The 19,018-nt window shown below is 73.0% G+C and overlaps 11 non-coding genes across 11 annotated transcripts; 6 read left to right on the top strand and 5 right to left on the bottom strand.

Annotated features, from left to right (window-relative positions):
- Positions 1–3,004: 3,004 nt before the first annotated feature.
- Positions 3,005–3,075, bottom strand: TRNAG-GCC. Its single transcript has one exon. It is a non-coding gene; the product is annotated as a tRNA-Gly (tRNA).
- A 1,627-nt stretch (positions 3,076–4,702) lies between these two features.
- On the bottom strand, positions 4,703–4,785 carry TRNAL-CAG. The gene has a single exon. It is a non-coding gene; the product is annotated as a tRNA-Leu (tRNA).
- Positions 4,786–5,410: 625 nt separating this feature from the next.
- On the top strand, positions 5,411–5,482 carry TRNAD-GUC. The gene has a single exon. It is a non-coding gene; the product is annotated as a tRNA-Asp (tRNA).
- Positions 5,483–6,313: 831 nt separating this feature from the next.
- On the top strand, positions 6,314–6,385 carry TRNAG-UCC. The gene has a single exon. It is a non-coding gene; the product is annotated as a tRNA-Gly (tRNA).
- A 305-nt stretch (positions 6,386–6,690) lies between these two features.
- Positions 6,691–6,762, top strand: TRNAE-CUC. The gene has a single exon. It is a non-coding gene; the product is annotated as a tRNA-Glu (tRNA).
- Positions 6,763–10,423: 3,661 nt separating this feature from the next.
- On the bottom strand, positions 10,424–10,494 carry TRNAG-GCC. The gene has a single exon. It is a non-coding gene; the product is annotated as a tRNA-Gly (tRNA).
- A 1,625-nt stretch (positions 10,495–12,119) lies between these two features.
- On the bottom strand, positions 12,120–12,202 carry TRNAL-CAG. Its single transcript has one exon. It is a non-coding gene; the product is annotated as a tRNA-Leu (tRNA).
- Positions 12,203–12,815: 613 nt separating this feature from the next.
- On the top strand, positions 12,816–12,887 carry TRNAD-GUC. The gene has a single exon. It is a non-coding gene; the product is annotated as a tRNA-Asp (tRNA).
- An 837-nt stretch (positions 12,888–13,724) lies between these two features.
- TRNAG-UCC lies at positions 13,725–13,796 on the top strand. Its single transcript has one exon. It is a non-coding gene; the product is annotated as a tRNA-Gly (tRNA).
- Positions 13,797–14,102: 306 nt separating this feature from the next.
- TRNAE-CUC lies at positions 14,103–14,174 on the top strand. Its single transcript has one exon. It is a non-coding gene; the product is annotated as a tRNA-Glu (tRNA).
- Positions 14,175–17,827: 3,653 nt separating this feature from the next.
- TRNAG-GCC lies at positions 17,828–17,898 on the bottom strand. The gene has a single exon. It is a non-coding gene; the product is annotated as a tRNA-Gly (tRNA).
- Positions 17,899–19,018: the final 1,120 nt, after the last annotated feature.

Raw genomic sequence — 19,018 nt, 5'->3', positions numbered from 1 at the left:
CCGGGAGCCCAACCCCCGGGCAGTGGAGGTTGGAGAGCGGGGAGGTGCAGAAGGCCGCCGGGGAGAACCCAACAGCCCAGCCGCCTCGAGGGGGGTGGAGGCCCACCGGACACACGCAGGGTGGCCTTGGGGCCAACACGCCCTTCGAATGGCGTCACCAGTCAAGGCAAAGTGGCCAGCGCGTTCCCCGCAACGCCTCCCTTCCCCTCCAGCCCTCGACCTTTCTGGCCTTCCGAGGGGCGCCTCAAGGCACACCTAGCCCGCATCTCCTCTGCCCCTCTCTCCACCCCGGGCCCGGCCTGTCCTCTCGTCCGGGTGCTCCTCCGGCTCCGTCACAGAGCACGGTCTCCTTCCCGCCAGCACCCGCACCCCCCGTCCGCGGAGGGTTGGCTGTCCGCTCAGGGATGGTCTCCCTACAGAGCCCCAGCGGACAGCCCGTGCGCCCGCCCCCAGCTGCCGCGGCCGCCCACCCCCCCCGCAGGACCGGGACGTGGTCGGAGCAGCGGTGGGAAGGAGCCCCTGTGGGCGTCCAGATGCTTCCCGTGATCCCAGCAAGGCCCCTCAGCAGCCTCGCGTGGTTGTGGGTGTGCCAGCAGCGGTGGGGGCTGGGGCAGGATGCAGCAGGTGTTGGCTGCCCTGGGTGGCCTCCCACGGTGGGGAAAAGGATCCCAGAAAGAGGGGAGGTCCGGGGGCAGCAAGGGTGTGTGTGTCGGTGGGGGAGGTGCGGGGCGAGGAATGGTGGGTGTGCTGGGACCCTGCGGAGACTGCGGCTGGCCACTCGGGCCGGGTCTCCGCAGAGGCTCGGGACGGCCGGGGCCCCTTGCCCAGCGCCTTGCCTGGCACGCGTGCGCACCTGTGCGGGAGGATGACATGGGAGGGACGGGAGGGCACAGAGGGGGAGTGCGCCTGAGGATCCCGTGGGAGGCGGAGACCGACGGCCGGCCTTGAGTGTGAGAGCTGCGTAGGGGGTACAAGGGTCGGGGGGACGGGGGGGGGGGGGTGACGGGTGGAGCCCGGAGGCTGGCAGGAGCAGCACGCGGCGGCGAGTGGTGGGGAGTGGGCCCCGGTGCCGTGCGAGAAAGCTGGAGGGCCCCCGTGGTGGGAGAGGACCGAGGCGGAGGAGGTGTGGGGAGCGGCGAAGACCGCTCTGCTTTGGCTGTGCTGTGCTGTGCTGTGCTGTGCCGTGCTGCGTGGGGGCGTGGGGCCAATGGGTGGCGTACGAGGGGCGTGGGTGGGAAGCCGGCGGGCCGGCGGGCAGGCGGGCAAGGGCAACCGAGAGAGAGGGAGTGGACCGGGTCTCGGACCAGGGCTAGCGGGGGTCGGGCCGTGGGGGGGGTGCCTTGGGTCCAGGCCCCGCCGGGGAGATCGCAACCGCCTGTCATTCGGTCGGCCAGTCACGTGTCGGGGGTCGTCCTGGGGTTGGGGTTCCGAGAGGCCAAAGGGACCAAGGCGACGCTGGATCTTTTTCCCTTTCTCCCCTGAGAAGGACTTGGCTAGGAGGGGGCGTGGAGCCCGGGGACAGGCGTGGGGCTCTTGGGGCAGGAGGGGCTGGTGTCGGTGGAGTCACAGGCCGCCCTGGTCCTTGGGTCGCTGGGGGTGGACGACTGGGTGCTGCCGCCGCTGCTGGTGAGGATGGTGGTGGTGGACCTCTGCCGTCCATCGGTGAGGGTCCCCGGGCTGCTGTGGTGGGTGGTGGTGTCGGTGGTCTTGGCGACGGCGGCGATTTCGGCGGTGGCCGGAACGGACGTCGGTCCTGTGGGCCATGCTGTCCGTGCCGGGGGCGTGGTGGTGGTGGAGGAGGAGGAGGAGGAGGACTTCGGTGCTTCTGGCAACGAAGCCCATGCTGGCGCACGGGTGGTGGGCTCGGTCGTGCCGCTGATGGCGGCGGGGACGGTGAAGCACGTCAGTGCTGTGGGCGCTGGTGCCGGGGCCAGTGTGGCGACAGTGGACTAGGTCCTGTCGCCGCTGTTCCTGGGGATGGGTGGTGGTCTCGGTGGGGCGGCGGCCGGGTGGCCGTACAGACGGTGGAGGACTTGGGCGCCGTTGGCAATGATGCCCGCGGCGATACGCTGGAGGTGGACGTGGTACTCTTGGTGATGGCGTCGGTGACAGTGGCGGTGATGGGGAAGGACTTGAGCGCTGTTGGCCACGGAGCCGGTGGCGGTGGACTTGGTCCTGCTGGTGGCAGCGGCCGCAGGGGTGCTGGTGCTGGTGCTGGTGCCGGCAGTGGTCCAGGCGCCGCTATGCTGGTGGGCTTGGTGGCGCCGCTGCTGCCGCCAGGGCTGCTGCTATTGCCAAGAGGGGAAGGTTGGCGGTGGTGGAGGGGGAGCTTGGTGCTGGCGGTGGTCTTAGCGTTGGAAGCGCGGCGGAGTGGGAAGCACACGGGGGCCAAGTAGGGCAGAGGAAGGATACAGAGCGCAGGGCGCGGGGTGTGTGTGTGTAGCGGGGAGGCTGTCCGCGGTGCGCCCTAGAGAGTTTGTGAGGGCCCCTGCGGGAGAATGGGATGTATCAGGGTGGCAAGTTCATGGCTCCTGGTTGTGCCAAGAGCAGAACCTTGGAGCCATGGGTGGAGTGATGCAGGGAGCGAGCAAGTGTGGCGAAAGGCGTGGAGGTGGGGCGTGGCGCCCGCTTGGGCGAGCTGAGCTGAGCTGCGGGGTGGGTGGGTGTGTGTGGTCGGGGGCGGCGGCAGGGCCGGAAGGGAAGCGGGGTGCTGAGGGTCCTGAAGAGAAAAGGGGCACGGAGAGCGTGTGTCGGGCCAGGGGCCAGGGTCCTTGGGGAGTGGGTAGAATTTGAGCCCAGGGGGAGCCAAGTGGAGAGGAAGGGAAGGGGCGTCGGGGCAGAGGCAGGGGCGGGACTTCGCGGAAGGAGCGGAGCTGGCTGAGGCCAGCGGGCTCGAGCCTGGGAGAGAGGAAGCCGGGAGCGCGCGCGGGCGCGGGCGCGGGCGCGGGCGCGCGTGCCCTTATGCGCGCTGTAGCCGCTGGGCCAAAAGGGGACGCCGGCGTGCTGCATGGGCCGGGAATCGAACCCGGGCCTCCCGCGTGGCAGGCGAGAATTCTACCACTGAACCACCCATGCGCCGATGGTGGTGCTCAACCGACGGCTCCAAACACCGGTCCGGTCCAGAGCCAGAACCGGAGCCGGAGCCGGAGCCGGAGCCGGAGCCGGAGCCGGAGCCAAGCCGGGACCAGGGCCAGGGCCAGGGCCGGGGCCGGGGTCAGGACCAGGGCCAGCGCCTGCGCCTGCGCCAGCGCCCGCGCCCGTCGCGTGCGCATCCCGCTCCGCTGGAGCAGGAGGCAGCCGGGCGGTCGGGAGAGGAGGCTGCACGCACGTCTAGAGCGCTTGGGAGCGGCGGCCGCGGCGGAGACGGGCGGAGCGAGGCACAGGCGCACGGAGGCGGACTAGGCTCCTCCTGCGTTTTCTCCCTGGTCCAGGGCCGCCGCCAGACGCTGCCCTGCCGGGGTCTCCCGCGGAAGCCAGGAGCCGGAGGAAGCCGGGCCAGAGCCCCAACCGCACCCAGCGCGGGCGATCATCTGGGGGCAGGTGCAGCTGAGCGCTGCCGTTCCCTTAGGCAGCTACTCTCCGCCCACCCCTTTAAAGGCCCTTTGGCGGATGGCTTTCCCGCCCGGGCCGTGTGGGCGCGATCCCGCGGCGCTGGGGAACGGAGCGGGCCGTGTGTGCGCACCTGGGGTGCCGTGGGGTGGCGGGAGTGTGGGTGGGGGTGTGCGGGTGGTGGGGTGGGTGTCTGCGGGGGCTCGTGCGCGCCGCCCGCGTGTCGTCTGTAGGACATGGAGGCCCCCGAGCGCCAGGAGAGCGAAGCGAGGTGTCTGAGCTCTGGCCCGCAGCTCTCCCTGGGGGTCCAACTCGGGCCGGTGGTGGAGAGGCAGGAGCGCTCGGCGGAGGGGCTGCTGGCTAGCTGGCGGACAGGGAGCGCGTTGAGGGAGCGCGCTGGGGTCTTCGGGTTGTGGCCGGGCGGGCCGGGCCTGGGGCGCCCAGGTGGGAGGCCTGGGGATGCAGGGCTTCCTTCCGTCCCGCCCTCAGGGGAGCAATAATGCCGGGTTGGACTCCTGGGCCAGGCCCACCGACGGCAGGGCCGCGTGGTGGGCCGGCCAGCAGGTGGCTGGGCCACCTGGGTCCCCGGCCCGAGGCAGGCAGGTGTGGCCAGGGTAAGGCGTCCAGGTGGAAGAGGCTCGTGGGCAGCGCGGGCCACCTGAGTGGGGAGAGGCGAGAAGGGAGAGGGGGCCGTGCGGAAAGGACAGGGGGCCCCACCGGCTGCTCCCGGTGGCGGAAGCGCACGGCTCCGAGAGCGAGGCACTGTTCAGGCGGGCACGAGCCCGGGGGAGAACCGAGGTCGGCGGGCGGGCGGAGGGCTTTTCGGCACTGGCGCCCGCCGCGGGTCTGCAGGGGCCGGTGGGAGGGACTAGAACCCAGCCCTCGGAAAGCACGTGAGGAGGGAGGTGCTGCCAAGCTGCCCGGGCCTGCGGGTGTGGGATCAGGTGGGAAAGGCGCGCGAGTGGGTGGAGGAGGGCGTGTGCGCGCAAAGCCTGTGGTGCGGAGGGTCGAGGTGTCGCAGCTCCGCCCTGGGCCCCTGGCGCTGGGGTGCAAGGTCGGGGCGGCCCGTCAGGCAAGGACAGGGCTTGCCGTAGGGCGGGGTCCGGGCCCGCTGGGGTCCCGTGCCCCGGTAGGGCAGGGCAAAAGGTGGGCTTGTCAGGAGTGGGATTCGAACCCACGCCTCCAGGGGAGACTGCGACCTGAACGCAGCGCCTTAGACCGCTCGGCCATCCTGACGACGGGGCTGAGCGCGTCGCCGCTCGCCTGGCTGGGACCCGGCGCCAAGGCTGCCGCAGGCTGGCGGCGGTGTGTGTGCGCCAGCCAGGGGACGCGCGCCGCCGCCCAGCGGGAGGGAGCACAGCCCGCCGACTCGCCTGGCGCCGCCGCCGCCGCCGCCGCCGCCGCCGCCGCCGCCGCCGCCGCCGCCGCCGCCGCCGCTGCCGCCGCCGCCGCCGCCGCCCTCGCACGGCCCCGACCGCGCACCCAGAGGGCTGCTCTCTGGCCGCTCCGCGCCCCGCGCCCCCGTGCCCGCTCCTCCCCCGTCGCCCTCCTCGGCCTCTGCCCTTCCCGGGCGCCCGTCCTCTCGGTCGCAGCCTCGCTTGTCCCGTGGGGCGGCTTCTCCCCGCGCGATCCCCGCCTGCCAGGCCAGAGGCCGCGGCGCCCGGGAGTATTGGGCGGGCGTCTGGGTGCGGGGTCCGCCCCGAGTCTGGCAGGGGGGCTGCTGGGATGGCGGACGACGTTGGTTTGGGGTCGGGTCCGATGCGGCAGGCGGCGGGCGCCCGTGGACAGCAGGGCGTCGAGGGCAGGGGTAGGCGTGGGCAGGCAGGCGGAGAGCGGTGGGGCGGCCGGATGGCCGCCGCCGTCCTCGTTAGTATAGTGGTGAGTATCCCCGCCTGTCACGCGGGAGACCGGGGTTCGATTCCCCGACGGGGAGGCGAGACGCCCTTTTTGGTCGCCGCGGGCGCCGCCCCCGCTCTCTGCGAACGCTTGCCCCGCCAGCGCGCTTGGCCTCCTTCCTCCAGCGCGCGGCCAGAGGCCGCCAGGGCCACGACGGCCGGCCGGCCTGCTCACCGTCCACCACCGCCACCCTTTTGCCTTCCTCGGCGTCGGGGCCGCGCGCCTGCGGGCTCGCCACAGCCCAGCCAGGGCCTTCCGTCGTGCCCAGGGCGTCTGACGAGTGGCCGGCCGCCCGGGGCTCCCCGGTGATTCGACGCTGCCCGGTCCGGCTGGGGCGGGGGCTTGGGACGGATGGAGGGGACAGGACGGGACGGGGCGGGACGGACGGGACGGGGCGGGACACGGCGAGGCGAGGCGGGGCGCGGGGGACGGGTGGGCCGCGGGTGTGTCGGGCCGTCCGTGGGCGCGGGATGTGGCCTTCGCCAGCACTCTGTGGAGAAGGCCCAGGGGGAGCGCGTGGCCGGAGGGACGCGGATCTCGGAGGCCGGGTTTCCCGGCCGGCAAAAGGGGGGTGGGGGGCGGCGGTGGGACCAGGAGAGGCCGGGCGGCGCCAGCGCCCCCCAGAGGCGGTTGGCAGGCGGGCGGGCCCACGGAGCGGCCCAGCCGCGTGGGGCTGGCGCGGGTGGGACGGCGGGCGGCCGCTGCTGGCCCGTGCAGCAGCGCCGCGCTGTGGATGGGCGGGTCGTCGGGGCAGGGCCAAGGCGCGCTGGGCGGCGGAGGCGGTGGCCAGAGGCGGTGACCAGAGAGGGTGCAGGCGCCGCCGGGGCCGAACCCTGGGCGGGCGTCTGGGGGCGGCCCGGGCTGTGCAGCGTTGGTGGTATAGTGGTGAGCATAGCTGCCTTCCAAGCAGTTGACCCGGGTTCGATTCCCGGCCAACGCAGCAGGCCAACCTTTTGCGCGTCTCCAGGACCCCGGTGGCCAGGCCCCGTGGCAGCCGGGAGCCCGGAGCGCGGGAGGCCGGCGTGCTGAGGTGCTGAGGACGGAGCGGGTCCCCAGGTCGAGCGGCGGTGGGAGGGGAGGAGGCGCGCGGCGTTTTGAGGGCGCTGCCGGCGGGGCAGGTGGATGGGCAGCGCGGGCGGGTGGCTCTCGGTGGCCAGGCAGGGGCCTTGGAGCCCAAGCAGAGGCGAGCGGGTGGTATGGAGGCCCCGGGTCCAGGGGGTGCGGGCCAGGCGGGACATCCGACGCTCCCTGGTGGTCTAGTGGTTAGGATTCGGCGCTCTCACCGCCGCGGCCCGGGTTCGATTCCCGGTCAGGGAAGCCTTCCTTCTTCCTCTCGGCCTACCCAGCTGGGCAGCGCTTCGGCACGCGCCCCCTTTTAGCCCAAGCTCCATGGCTTCTCCCTGGCCCCGTGGCCAGGGCGCCCGCACCAGGCCAGCCGCCCCGTCCAGCCCAAGCCTTGCCCTGTCGCCAACGCCGGACCAAGCCTTTTGGCCTCGCAGGTGGGCTGGGACGTCCGCGCCCCCCCTTCCCCCTTCGGCCACCACCCCAGAGGCCGCGACCGCCTCCGTCCCCACGGAGGGGCCACCAACAGACGCCCGGACGGCCGACCACCACAGGGGCTTGGACTCTCCCGCGGCACCGGGGCCGCCCGTGACGAGCGACCCCTTGCAGCTGCATCCTGAGGTGCTAGTTGGCGGCGTCAGTGCCTTGAAGTGGAGGGGGCGGTGGGAGTGGGAGTCGGGTCACCTGCTGGAGCCCCTGGTCGCCTCCCTCCCCGGCCCCCCGCCCCTCGGGCCGGCCACCGCTGGGGCCGGCTTCCCCACCACCGGGCACCCCGGGGTTGGCGGCGTCTCCCCGGCACCCGCGGTGGTGGGTCACCTGGGTGGCGAGCTCCATCGGGGATGGGGGGGGGAGAGAGGCGCACGGCGGCGCCCGGCACGTGGAGTGGGCCAAGCGAATGTGGGCGCATCCCGGGAGCCCAACCCCGGGCAGTGGAGGTTGGAGAGCGGGGAGGTGCAGAAGGCCGCCGGGGAGAACCCAACAGCCCAGCCGCCTCGAGGGGGGGTGGAGGCCCACCGGACACACGCAGGGTGGCCTTGGGGCCAACACGCCCTTCGAATGGCGTCACCAGTCAAGGCAAAGTGGCCAGCGCGTTCCCCGCAACGCCTCCCTTCCCCTCCAGCCCTCGACCTTTCTGGCCTTCCGAGGGGCGCCTCAAGGCACACCTAGCCCGCATCTCCTCTGCCCCTCTCTCCACCCCGGGCCCGGCCTGTCCTCTCGTCCGGGTGCTCCTCCGGCTCCGTCACAGAGCACGGTCTCCTTCCCGCCAGCACCCGCACCCCCCGTCCGCGGAGGGTTGGCTGTCCGCTCAGGGATGGTCTCCCTACAGAGCCCCAGCGGACAGCCCGTGCGCCGCCCCCAGCTGCCGCGGCCGCCCACCCCCGCAGGACCGGGACGTGGTCGGAGCAGCGGTGGGAAGGAGCCCCTGTGGGCGTCCAGATGCTTCCCGTGATCCCAGCAAGGCCCCTCAGCAGCCTCGCGTGGTTGTGGGTGTGCCAGCAGCGGTGGGGGCTGGGGCAGGATGCAGGTGTTGGCTGCCCTGGGTGGCCTCCCACGGTGGGGAAAAGGATCCCAGAAAGAGGGGAGGTCCGGGGGCAGCAAGGGTGTGTGTGTCGGTGGGGGAGGTGCGGGGGCGAGGAATGGTGGGTGTGCTGGGACCCTGCGGAGACTGCGGCTGGCCACTCGGGCCGGGTCTCCGCAGAGGCTCGGGACGGCCGGGGCCCCTTGCCCAGCGCCTTGCCTGGCACGCGTGCGCACCTGTGCGGGAGGATGACATGGGAGGGACGGGAGGGCACAGAGGGGGAGTGCGCCTGAGGATCCCGTGGGAGGCGGAGACCGACGGCCGGCCTTGAGTGTGAGAGCTGCGTAGGGGGTACAAGGGTCGGGGGGGGACGGGGTGGGGGGGTGACGGGTGGAGCCCGGAGGCTGGCTGGCAGGAGCAGCACGCGGCGGCGAGTGGTGGGGAGTGGGCCCCGGTGCCGTGCGAGAAAGCTGGAGGGCCCCCGTGGTGGGAGAGGACCGAGGCGGAGGAGGTGTGGGGAGCGGCGAAGACCGCTCTGCTTTGGCTGTGCTGTGCTGTGCTGTGCTGTGCTGTGCTGTGCCGTGCTGCGTGGGGGCGTGGGGCCAATGGGTGGCGTACGAGGGGCGTGGGTGGGAAGCCGGCGGGCCGGCGGGCAGGCGGGCAAGGGCAACCGAGAGAGAGGGAGTGGACCGGGTCTCGGACCAGGGCTAGCGGGGGTCGGGCCGTGGGGGGGTGCCTTGGGTCCAGGCCCCGCCGGGGAGATCGCAACCGCCTGTCATTCGGTCGGCCAGTCACGTGTCGGGGGTCGTCCTGGGGTTGGGGTTCCGAGAGGCCAAAGGGACCAAGGCGACGCTGGATCTTTTTCCCTTTCTCCCCTGAGAAGGACTTGGCTAGGAGGGGGCGTGGAGCCCGGGGACAGGCGTGGGGCTCTTGGGGCAGGAGGGGCTGGTGTCGGTGGAGTCACAGGCCGCCCTGGTCCTTGGGTCGCTGGGGGTGGACGACTGGGTGCTGCCGCCGCTGCTGGTGAGGATGGTGGTGGTGGACCTCTGCCGTCCATCGGTGAGGGTCCCCGGGCTGCTGTGGTGGGTGGTGGTGTCGGTGGTCTTGGCGACGGCGGCGATTTCGGCGGTGGCCGGAACGGACGTCGGTCCTGTGGGCCATGCTGTCCGTGCCGGGGGCGTGGTGGTGGTGGAGGAGGAGGAGGAGGACTTCGGTGCTTCTGGCAACGAAGCCCATGCTGGCGCACGGGGTGGTGGGCTCGGTCGTGCCGCTGATGGCGGCGGGGGGGACGGTGAAGCACGTCAGTGCTGCGGGCGCTGGTGCCGGGGCCAGTGTGGCGACAGTGGACTAGGTCCTGTCGCCGCTGTTCCTGGGGATGGGTGGTGGTCTCGGTGGGGCGCCGGGTGGCCGTACAGACGGTGGAGGACTTGGGCGCCGTTGGCAATGATGCCCGCGGCGATACGCTGGAGGTGGACGTGGTACTCTTGGTGATGGCGTCGGTGACAGTGGCGGTGATGGGGAAGGACTTGAGCGCTGTTGGCCACGGAGCCGGTGGCGGTGGACTTGGTCCTGCTGGTGGCAGCGGCCGCAGGGGTGCTGGTGCTGGTGCTGGTGCCGGCAGTGGTCCAGGCGCCGCTATGCTGGTGGGCTTGGTGGCGCCGCTGCTGCCGCCAGGGCTGCTGCTATTGCCAAGAGGGGAAGGTTGGCGGTGGTGGAGGGGGAGCTTGGTGCTGGCGGTGGTCTTAGCGTTGGAAGCGCGGCGGAGTGGGAAGCACACGGGGGCCAAGTAGGGCAGAGGAAGGATACAGAGCGCAGGGCGCGGGGTGTGTGTGTAGCGGGGAGGCTGTCCGCGGTGCGCCCTAGAGAGTTTGTGAGGGCCCCTGCGGGAGAATGGGATGTATCAGGGTGGCAAGTTCATGGCTCCTGGTTGTGCCAAGAGCAGAACCTTGGAGCCATGGGTGGAGTGATGCAGGGAGCGAGCAAGTGTGGCGAAAGGCGTGGAGGTGGGGCGTGGCGCCCGCTTGGGCGAGCTGAGCTGAGCTGCGGGGTGGGTGGGTGTGTGGTCGGGCGGCGGCAGGGCCGGAAGGGAAGCGGGGTGCTGAGGGTCCTGAAGAGAAAAGGGGCACGGAGAGCGTGTGTCGGGCCAGGGGCCAGGGTCCTTGGGGAGTGGGTAGAATTTGAGCCCAGGGGGAGCCAAGTGGAGAGGAAGGGAAGGGGGCGCGTCGGGGCAGAGGCAGGGGCGGGACTTCGCGGAAGGAGCGGAGCTGGCTGAGGCCAGCGGGCTCGAGCCTGGGAGAGAGGAAGCCGGGAGCGCGCGCGGGCGCGCGGGCGCGGGCGCGGGCGCGCGTGCCCTTATGCGCGCTGTAGCCGCTGGGCCAAAAGGGGACGCCGGCGTGCTGCATGGGCCGGGAATCGAACCCGGGCCTCCCGCGTGGCAGGCGAGAATTCTACCACTGAACCACCCATGCGCCGATGGTGGTGCTCAACAACCGACGCTCCAAACACCGGTCCGGTCCAGAGCCAGAACCGGAGCCGGAGCCGGAGCCGGAGCCGGAGCCGGAGCCAAGCCGGGACCAGGGCCAGGGCCAGGGCCGGGGCCGGGGTCAGGACCAGGGCCAGCGCCTGCGCCTGCGCCAGCGCCCGCGCCCGTCGCGTGCGCATCCCGCTCCGCTGGAGCAGGAGGCAGCCGGGCGGTCGGGAGAGGAGGCTGCACGCACGTCTAGAGCGCTTGGGAGCGGCGGCCGCGGCGGAGACGGGCGGAGCGAGGCACAGGCGCACGGAGGCGGACTAGGCTCCTCCTGCGTTTTCTCCCTGGTCCAGGGCCGCCGCCAGACGCTGCCCTGCCGGGGTCTCCCGCGGAAGCCAGGAGCCGGAGGAAGCCGGGCCAGAGCCCCAACCGCACCCAGCGCGGGCGATCATCTGGGGGCAGGTGCAGCTGAGCGCTGCCGTTCCCTTAGGCAGCTACTCTCCGCCCACCCCTTTAAAGGCCCTTTGGCGGATGGCTTTCCCGCCCGGGCCGTGTGGGCGCGATCCCGCGGCGCTGGGGAACGGAGCGGGCCGTGTGTGCGCACCTGGGGTGCCGTGGGGTGGCGGGAGTGTGGGTGGGGGTGTGCGGGGGGGGGGGGGGGGGGTGTCTGCGGGGGCTCGTGCGCGCCGCCCGCGTGTCGTCTGTAGGACATGGAGGCCCCCGAGCGCCAGGAGAGCGAAGCGAGGTGTCTGAGCTCTGGCCCGCAGCTCTCCCTGGGGGTCCAACTCGGGCCGGTGGTGGAGAGGCAGGAGCGCTCGGCGGAGGGGCTGCTGGCTAGCTGGCGGACAGGGAGCGCGTTGAGGGAGCGCGCTGGGGTCTTCGGGTTGTGGCCGGGCGGGCCGGGCCTGGGGCGCCCAGGTGGGAGGCCTGGGGATGCAGGGCTTCCTTCCGTCCCGCCCTCAGGGGAGCAATAATGCCGGGTTGGACTCCTGGGCCAGGCCCACCGACGGCAGGGCCGCGTGGTGGGCCGGCCAGCAGGTGGCTGGGCCACCTGGGTCCCCGGCCCGAGGCAGGCAGGTGTGGCCAGGGTAAGGCGTCCAGGTGGAAGAGGCTCGTGGGCAGCGCGGGCCACCTGAGTGGGGAGAGGCGAGAAGGGAGAGGGGGCCGTGCGGAAAGGACAGGGGGCCCCACCGGCTGCTCCCGGTGGCGGAAGCGCACGGCTCCGAGAGCGAGGCACTGTTCAGGCGGGCACGAGCCCGGGGGAGAACCGAGGTCGGCGGGCGGGCGGAGGGCTTTCGGCACTGGCGCCCGCCGCGGGTCTGCAGGGGCCGGTGGGAGGGACTAGAACCCAGCCCTCGGAAAGCACGTGAGGAGGGAGGTGCTGCCAAGCTGCCCGGGCCTGCGGGTGTGGGATCAGGTGGGAAAGGCGCGCGAGTGGGTGGAGGAGGGCGTGTGCGCGCAAAGCCTGTGGTGCGGAGGGTCGAGGTGTCGCAGCTCCGCCCTGGGCCCCTGGCGCTGGGGTGCAAGGTCGGGGCGGCCCGTCAGGCAAGGACAGGGCTTGCCGTAGGGCGGGGTCCGGGCCCGCTGGGGTCCCGTGCCCCGGTAGGGCAGGGCAAAAGGTGGGCTTGTCAGGAGTGGGATTCGAACCCACGCCTCCAGGGGAGACTGCGACCTGAACGCAGCGCCTTAGACCGCTCGGCCATCCTGACGACGGGGCTGAGCGCGTCGCCGCTCGCCTGGCTGGGACCCGGCGCCAAGGCTGCCGCAGGCTGGCGGCGGTGTGTGTGCGCCAGCCAGGGGACGCGCGCCGCCGCCCAGCGGGAGGGAGCACAGCCCGCCGACTCGCCTGGCGCCGCCGCCGCCGCCGCCGCCGCCGCCGCCGCCGCCGCCGCCGCCGCTGCCGCCGCCGCCGCCGCCGCCCTCGCACGGCCCCGACCGCGCACCCAGAGGGCTGCTCTCTGGCCGCTCCGCGCCCCGCGCCCCCGTGCCCGCTCCTCCCCCGTCGCCCTCCTCGGCCTCTGCCCTTCCCGGGCGCCCGTCCTCTCGGTCGCAGCCTCGCTTGTCCCGTGGGGCGGCTTCTCCCCGCGCGATCCCCGCCTGCCAGGCCAGAGGCCGCGGCGCCCGGGAGTATTGGGCGGGCGTCTGGGTGCGGGGTCCGCCCCGAGTCTGGCAGGGGGGCTGCTGGGATGGCGGACGACGTTGGTTTGGGGTCGGGTCCGATGCGGCAGGCGGCGGGCGCCCGTGGACAGCAGGGCGTCGAGGGCAGGGGTAGGCGTGGGCAGGCAGGCGGAGAGCGGTGGGGCGGCCGGATGGCCGCCGCCGTCCTCGTTAGTATAGTGGTGAGTATCCCCGCCTGTCACGCGGGAGACCGGGGTTCGATTCCCCGACGGGGAGGCGAGACGCCCTTTTTGGTCGCCGCGGGCGCCGCCCCCGCTCTCTGCGAACGCTTGCCCCGCCAGCGCGCTTGGCCTCCTTCCTCCAGCGCGCGGCCAGAGGCCGCCAGGGCCACGACGGCCGGCCGGCCTGCTCACCGTCCACCACCGCCACCCTTTTGCCTTCCTCGGCGTCGGGGCCGCGCGCGCCTGCGGGCTCGCCACAGCCCAGCCAGGGCCTTCCGTCGTGCCCAGGGCGTCTGACGAGTGGCCGGCCGCCCGGGGCTCCCCGGTGATTCGACGCTGCCCGGTCCGGCTGGGGCGGGGGCTTGGGACGGATGGAGGGGACAGGACGGGACGGGGCGGGACGGACGGGACGGGGCGGGACACGGCGAGGCGAGGCGGGGCGCGGGGGGACGGTGGGGGCGCGGGTGTGTCGGGCCGTCCGTGGGCGCGGGATGTGGCCTTCGCCAGCACTCTGTGGAGAAGGCCCAGGGGGAGCGCGTGGCCGGAGGGACGCGGATCTCGGAGGCCGGGTTTCCCGGCCGGCAAAAGGGGGGTGGGGGGCGGCGGTGGGACCAGGAGAGGCCGGGCGGCGCCAGCGCCCCCCAGAGGCGGTTGGCAGGCGGGCGGGCCCACGGAGCGGCCCAGCCGCGTGGGGCTGGCGCGGGTGGGACGGCGGGCGGCCGCTGCTGGCCCGTGCAGCAGCGCCGCGCTGTGGATGGGCGGGTCGTCGGGGCAGGGCCAAGGCGCGCTGGGCGGCGGAGGAGGCGGTGGCCAGAGGCGGTGACCAGAGAGGGTGCAGGCGCCGCCGGGGCCGAACCCTGGGCGGGCGTCTGGGGGCGGCCCGGGCTGTGCAGCGTTGGTGGTATAGTGGTGAGCATAGCTGCCTTCCAAGCAGTTGACCCGGGTTCGATTCCCGGCCAACGCAGCAGGCCAACCTTTTGCGCGTCTCCAGGACCCCGGTGGCCAGGCCCCGTGGCAGCCGGGAGCCCGGAGCGCGGGAGGCCGGCGTGCTGAGGTGCTGAGGACGGAGCGGGTCCCCAGGTCGAGCGGCGGTGGGAGGAGGAGGCGGCGCGCGGCGTTTTGAGGGCGCTGCCGGCGGGGCAGGTGGATGGGCAGCGCGGGCGGGTGGCTCTCGGTGGCCAGGCAGGGGCCTTGGAGCCCAAGCAGAGGCGAGCGGGTGGTATGGAGGCCCCGGGTCCAGGGGGTGCGGGCCAGGCGGGACATCCGACGCTCCCTGGTGGTCTAGTGGTTAGGATTCGGCGCTCTCACCGCCGCGGCCCGGGTTCGATTCCCGGTCAGGGAAGCCTTCCTTCTTCCTCTCGGCCTACCCAGCTGGGCAGCGCTTCGGCACGCGCCCCCTTTTAGCCCAAGCTCCATGGCTTCTCCCTGGCCCCGTGGCCAGGGCGCCCGCACCAGGCCAGCCGCCCCGTCCAGCCCAAGCCTTGCCCTGTCGCCAACGCCGGACCAAGCCTTTTGGCCTCGCAGGTGGGCTGGGACGTCCGCGCCCCCCCTTCCCCCTTCGGCCACCACCCCAGAGGCCGCGACCGCCTCCGTCCCCACGGAGGGGCCACCAACAGACGCCCGGACGGCCGACCACCACAGGGGCTTGGACTCTCCCGCGGCACCGGGGCCGCCCGTGACGAGCGACCCCTTGCAGCTGCATCCTGAGGTGCTAGTTGGCGGCGTCAGTGCCTTGAAGTGGAGGGGGCGGTGGGAGTGGGAGTGGGAGTCGGGTCACCTGCTGGAGCCCCTGGTCGCCTCCCTCCCCGGCCCCCGCCCCTCGGGCCGGCCACCGCTGGGGCCGGCTTCCCCACCACCGGGCACCCCGGGGTTGGCGGCGTCTCCCCCCGGCACACCCGCGGTGGTGGGTCACCTGGGTGGCGAGCTCCATCGGGGATGGGGGGAGAGAGGCGCACGGCGGCGCCCGGCACGTGGAGTGGGCCAAGCGAATGTGGGCGCATCCCGGGAGCCCAACCCCCGGGCAGTGGAGGTTGGAGAGCGGGGAGGTGCAGAAGGCCGCCGGGGAGAACCCAACAGCCCAGCCGCCTCGAGGGGGTGGAGGCCCACCGGACACACGCAGGGTGGCCTTGGGGCCAACACGCCCTTCGAATGGCGTCACCAGTCAAGGCAAAGTGGCCAGCGCGTTCCCCGCAACGCCTCCCTTCCCCTCCAGCCCTCGACCTTTCTGGCCTTCCGAGGGGCGCCTCAAGGCACACCTAGCCCGCATCTCCTCTGCCCCCTCTCTCCACCCCGGGCCCGGCCTGTCCTCTCGTCCGGGTGCTCCTCCGGCTCCGTCACAGAGCACGGTCTCCTTCCCGCCAGCACCCGCACCCCCCCGTCCGCGGAGGGTTGGCTGTCCGCTCAGGGATGGTCTCCCTACAGAGCCCCAGCGGACAGCCCGTGCGCCGCCCCCAGCTGCCGCGGCCGCCCACCCCCGCAGGACCGGGACGTGGTCGGAGCAGCGGTGGGAAGGAGCCCCTGTGGGCGTCCAGATGCTTCCCGTGATCCCAGCAAGGCCCCTCAGCAGCCTCGCGTGGTTGTGGGTGTGCCAGCAGCGGTGGGGGCTGGGGCAGGATGCAGGTGTTGGCTGCCCTGGGTGGCCTCCCACGGTGGGGAAAAGGATCCCAGAAAGAGGGGAGGTCCGGGGGCAGCAAGGGTGTGTGTGTCGGTGGGGGAGGTGCGGGGCGAGGAATGGTGGGTGTGCTGGGACCCTGCGGAGACTGCGGCTGGCCACTCGGGCCGGGTCTCCGCAGAGGCTCGGGACGGCCGGGGCCCCTTGCCCAGCGCCTTGCCTGGCACGCGTGCGCACCTGTGCGGGAGGATGACATGGGAGGGACGGGAGGGCACAGAGGGGGAGTGCGCCTGAGGATCCCGTGGGAGGCGGAGACCGACGGCCGGCCTTGAGTGTGAGAGCTGCGTAGGGGGTACAAGGGTCGGGGGGACGGGGTGGGGGGGTGACGGGTGGAGCCCGGAGGCTGGCAGGAGCAGCACGCGGCGGCGAGTGGTGGGGAGTGGGCCCCGGTGCCGTGCGAGAAAGCTGGAGGGCCCCCGTGGTGGGAGAGGACCGAGGCGGAGGAGGTGTGGGGAGCGGCGAAGACCGCTCTGCTTTGGCTGTGCTGTGCTGTGCTGTGCTGTGCTGTGCTGTGCCGTGCTGCGTGGGGGCGTGGGGCCAATGGGTGGCGTACGAGGGGCGTGGGTGGGAAGCCGGCGGGCCGGCGGGCAGGCGGGCAAGGGCAACCGAGAGAGAGGGGAGTGGACCGGGTCTCGGACCAGGGCTAGCGGGGGTCGGGCCGTGGGGGGGTGCCTTGGGTCCAGGCCCCGCCGGGGAGATCGCAACCGCCTGTCATTCGGTCGGCCAGTCACGTGTCGGGGGTCGTCCTGGGGTTGGGGTTCCGAGAGGCCAAAGGGACCAAGGCGACGCTGGATCTTTTTCCCTTTCTCCCCTGAGAAGGACTTGGCTAGGAGGGGGCGTGGAGCCCGGGGACAGGCGTGGGGCTCTTGGGGCAGGAGGGGCTGGTGTCGGTGGAGTCACAGGCCGCCCTGGTCCTTGGGTCGCTGGGGGTGGACGACTGGGTGCTGCCGCCGCTGCTGGTGAGGATGGTGGTGGTGGACCTCTGCCGTCCATCGGTGAGGGTCCCCGGGCTGCTGTGGTGGGTGGTGGTGTCGGTGGTCTTGGCGACGGCGGCGATTTCGGCGGTGGCCGGAACGGACGTCGGTCCTGTGGGCCATGCTGTCCGTGCCGGGGGCGTGGTGGTGGTGGAGGAGGAGGAGGAGGACTTCGGTGCTTCTGGCAACGAAGCCCATGCTGGCGCACGGGTGGTGGGCTCGGTCGTGCCGCTGATGGCGGCGGGGACGGTGAAGCACGTCAGTGCTGCGGGCGCTGGTGCCGGGGCCAGTGTGGCGACAGTGGACTAGGTCCTGTCGCCGCTGTTCCTGGGGATGGGTGGTGGTCTCGGTGGGGCGCCGGGTGGCCGTACAGACGGTGGAGGACTTGGGCGCCGTTGGCAATGATGCCCGCGGCGATACGCTGGAGGTGGACGTGGTACTCTTGGTGATGGCGTCGGTGACAGTGGCGGTGATGGGGAAGGACTTGAGCGCTGTTGGCCACGGAGCCGGTGGCGGTGGACTTGGTCCTGCTGGTGGCAGCGGCCGCAGGGGTGCTGGTGCTGGTGCTGGTGCCGGCAGTGGTCCAGGCGCCGCTATGCTGGTGGGCTTGGTGGCGCCGCTGCTGCCGCCAGGGCTGCTGCTATTGCCAAGAGGGGAAGGTTGGCGGTGGTGGAGGGGGAGCTTGGTGCTGGCGGTGGTCTTAGCGTTGGAAGCGCGGCGGAGTGGGAAGCACACGGGGGCCAAGTAGGGCAGAGGAAGGATACAGAGCGCAGGGCGCGGGGTGTGTGTGTAGCGGGGAGGCTGTCCGCGGTGCGCCCTAGAGAGTTTGTGAGGGCCCCTGCGGGAGAATGGGATGTATCAGGGTGGCAAGTTCATGGCTCCTGGTTGTGCCAAGAGCAGAACCTTGGAGCCATGGGTGGAGTGATGCAGGGAGCGAGCAAGTGTGGCGAAAGGCGTGGAGGTGGGGCGTGGCGCCCGCTTGGGCGAGCTGAGCTGAGCTGCGGGGGGGGGGGGTGTGTGGTCGGGCGGCGGCAGGGCCGGAAGGGAAGCGGGGTGCTGAGGGTCCTGAAGAGAAAAGGGGCACGGAGAGCGTGTGTCGGGCCAGGGGCCAGGGTCCTTGGGGAGTGGGTAGAATTTGAGCCCAGGGGGAGCCAAGTGGAGAGGAAGGGAAGGGGCGTCGGGGCAGAGGCAGGGGCGGGACTTCGCGGAAGGAGCGGAGCTGGCTGAGGCCAGCGGGCTCGAGCCTGGGAGAGAGGAAGCCGGGAGCGCGCGCGGGCGCGGGCGCGGGCGCGGGCGCGCGTGCCCTTATGCGCGCTGTAGCCGCTGGGCCAAAAGGGGACGCCGGCGTGCTGCATGGGCCGGGAATCGAACCCGGGCCTCCCGCGTGGCAGGCGAGAATTCTACCACTGAACCACCCATGCGCCGATGGTGGTGCTCAACCGACGGCTCCAAACACCGGTCCGGTCCAGAGCCAGAACCGGAGCCGGAGCCGGAGCCGGAGCCGGAGCCGGAGCCAAGCCGGGACCAGGGCCAGGGCCAGGGCCGGGGCCGGGGTCAGGACCAGGGCCAGCGCCTGCGCCTGCGCCAGCGCCCGCGCCCGTCGCGTGCGCATCCCGCTCCGCTGGAGCAGGAGGCAGCCGGGCGGTCGGGAGAGGAGGCTGCACGCACGTCTAGAGCGCTTGGGAGCGGCGGCCGCGGCGGAGACGGGCGGAGCGAGGCACAGGCGCACGGAGGCGGACTAGGCTCCTCCTGCGTTTTCTCCCTGGTCCAGGGCCGCCGCCAGACGCTGCCCTGCCGGGGTCTCCCGCGGAAGCCAGGAGCCGGAGGAAGCCGGGCCAGAGCCCCAACCGCACCCAGCGCGGGCGATCATCTGGGGGCAGGTGCAGCTGAGCGCTGCCGTTCCCTTAGGCAGCTACTCTCCGCCCACCCCTTTAAAGGCCCTTTGGCGGATGGCTTTCCCGCCCGGGCCGTGTGGGCGCGATCCCGCGGCGCTGGGGAACGGAGCGGGCCGTGTGTGCGCACCTGGGGTGCCGTGGGGTGGCGGGAGTGTGGGTGGGGGTGTGCGGGTGGTGGGGTGGGTGTCTGCGGGGGCTCGTGCGCGCCGCCCGCGTGTCGTCTGTAGGACATGGAGGCCCCCGAGCGCCAGGAGAGCGAAGCGAGGTGTCTGAGCTCTGGCCCGCAGCTCTCCCTGGGGGTCCAACTCGGGCCGGTGGTGGAGAGGCAGGAGCGCTCGGCGGAGGGGCTGCTGGCTAGCTGGCGGACAGGGAGCGCGTTGAGGGAGCGCGCTGGGGTCTTCGGGTTGTGGCCGGGCGGGCCGGGCCTGGGGCGCCCAGGTGGGAGGCCTGGGGATGCAGGGCTTCCTTCCGTCCCGCCCTCAGGGGAGCAATAATGCCGGGTTGGACTCCTGGGCCAGGCCCACCGACGGCAGGGCCGCGTGGTGGGCCGGCCAGCAGGTGGCTGGGCCACCTGGGTCCCCGGCCCGAGGCAGGCAGGTGTGGCCAGGGTAAGGCGTCCAGGTGGAAGAGGCTCGTGGGCAGCGCG

This window comes from Mustela putorius, unplaced genomic scaffold, assembly GCF_011764305.1.
Source record: "Mustela putorius furo isolate JIRA1106 unplaced genomic scaffold, ASM1176430v1.1 tig00000997_pilon_pilon_pilon, whole genome shotgun sequence".
NCBI classification, from domain to species: Eukaryota; Metazoa; Chordata; class Mammalia; order Carnivora; family Mustelidae; genus Mustela; species Mustela putorius.
Note: the sequence above shows the minus strand (reverse complement) of the source record. Positions and strands in the feature narration are given on the sequence as shown.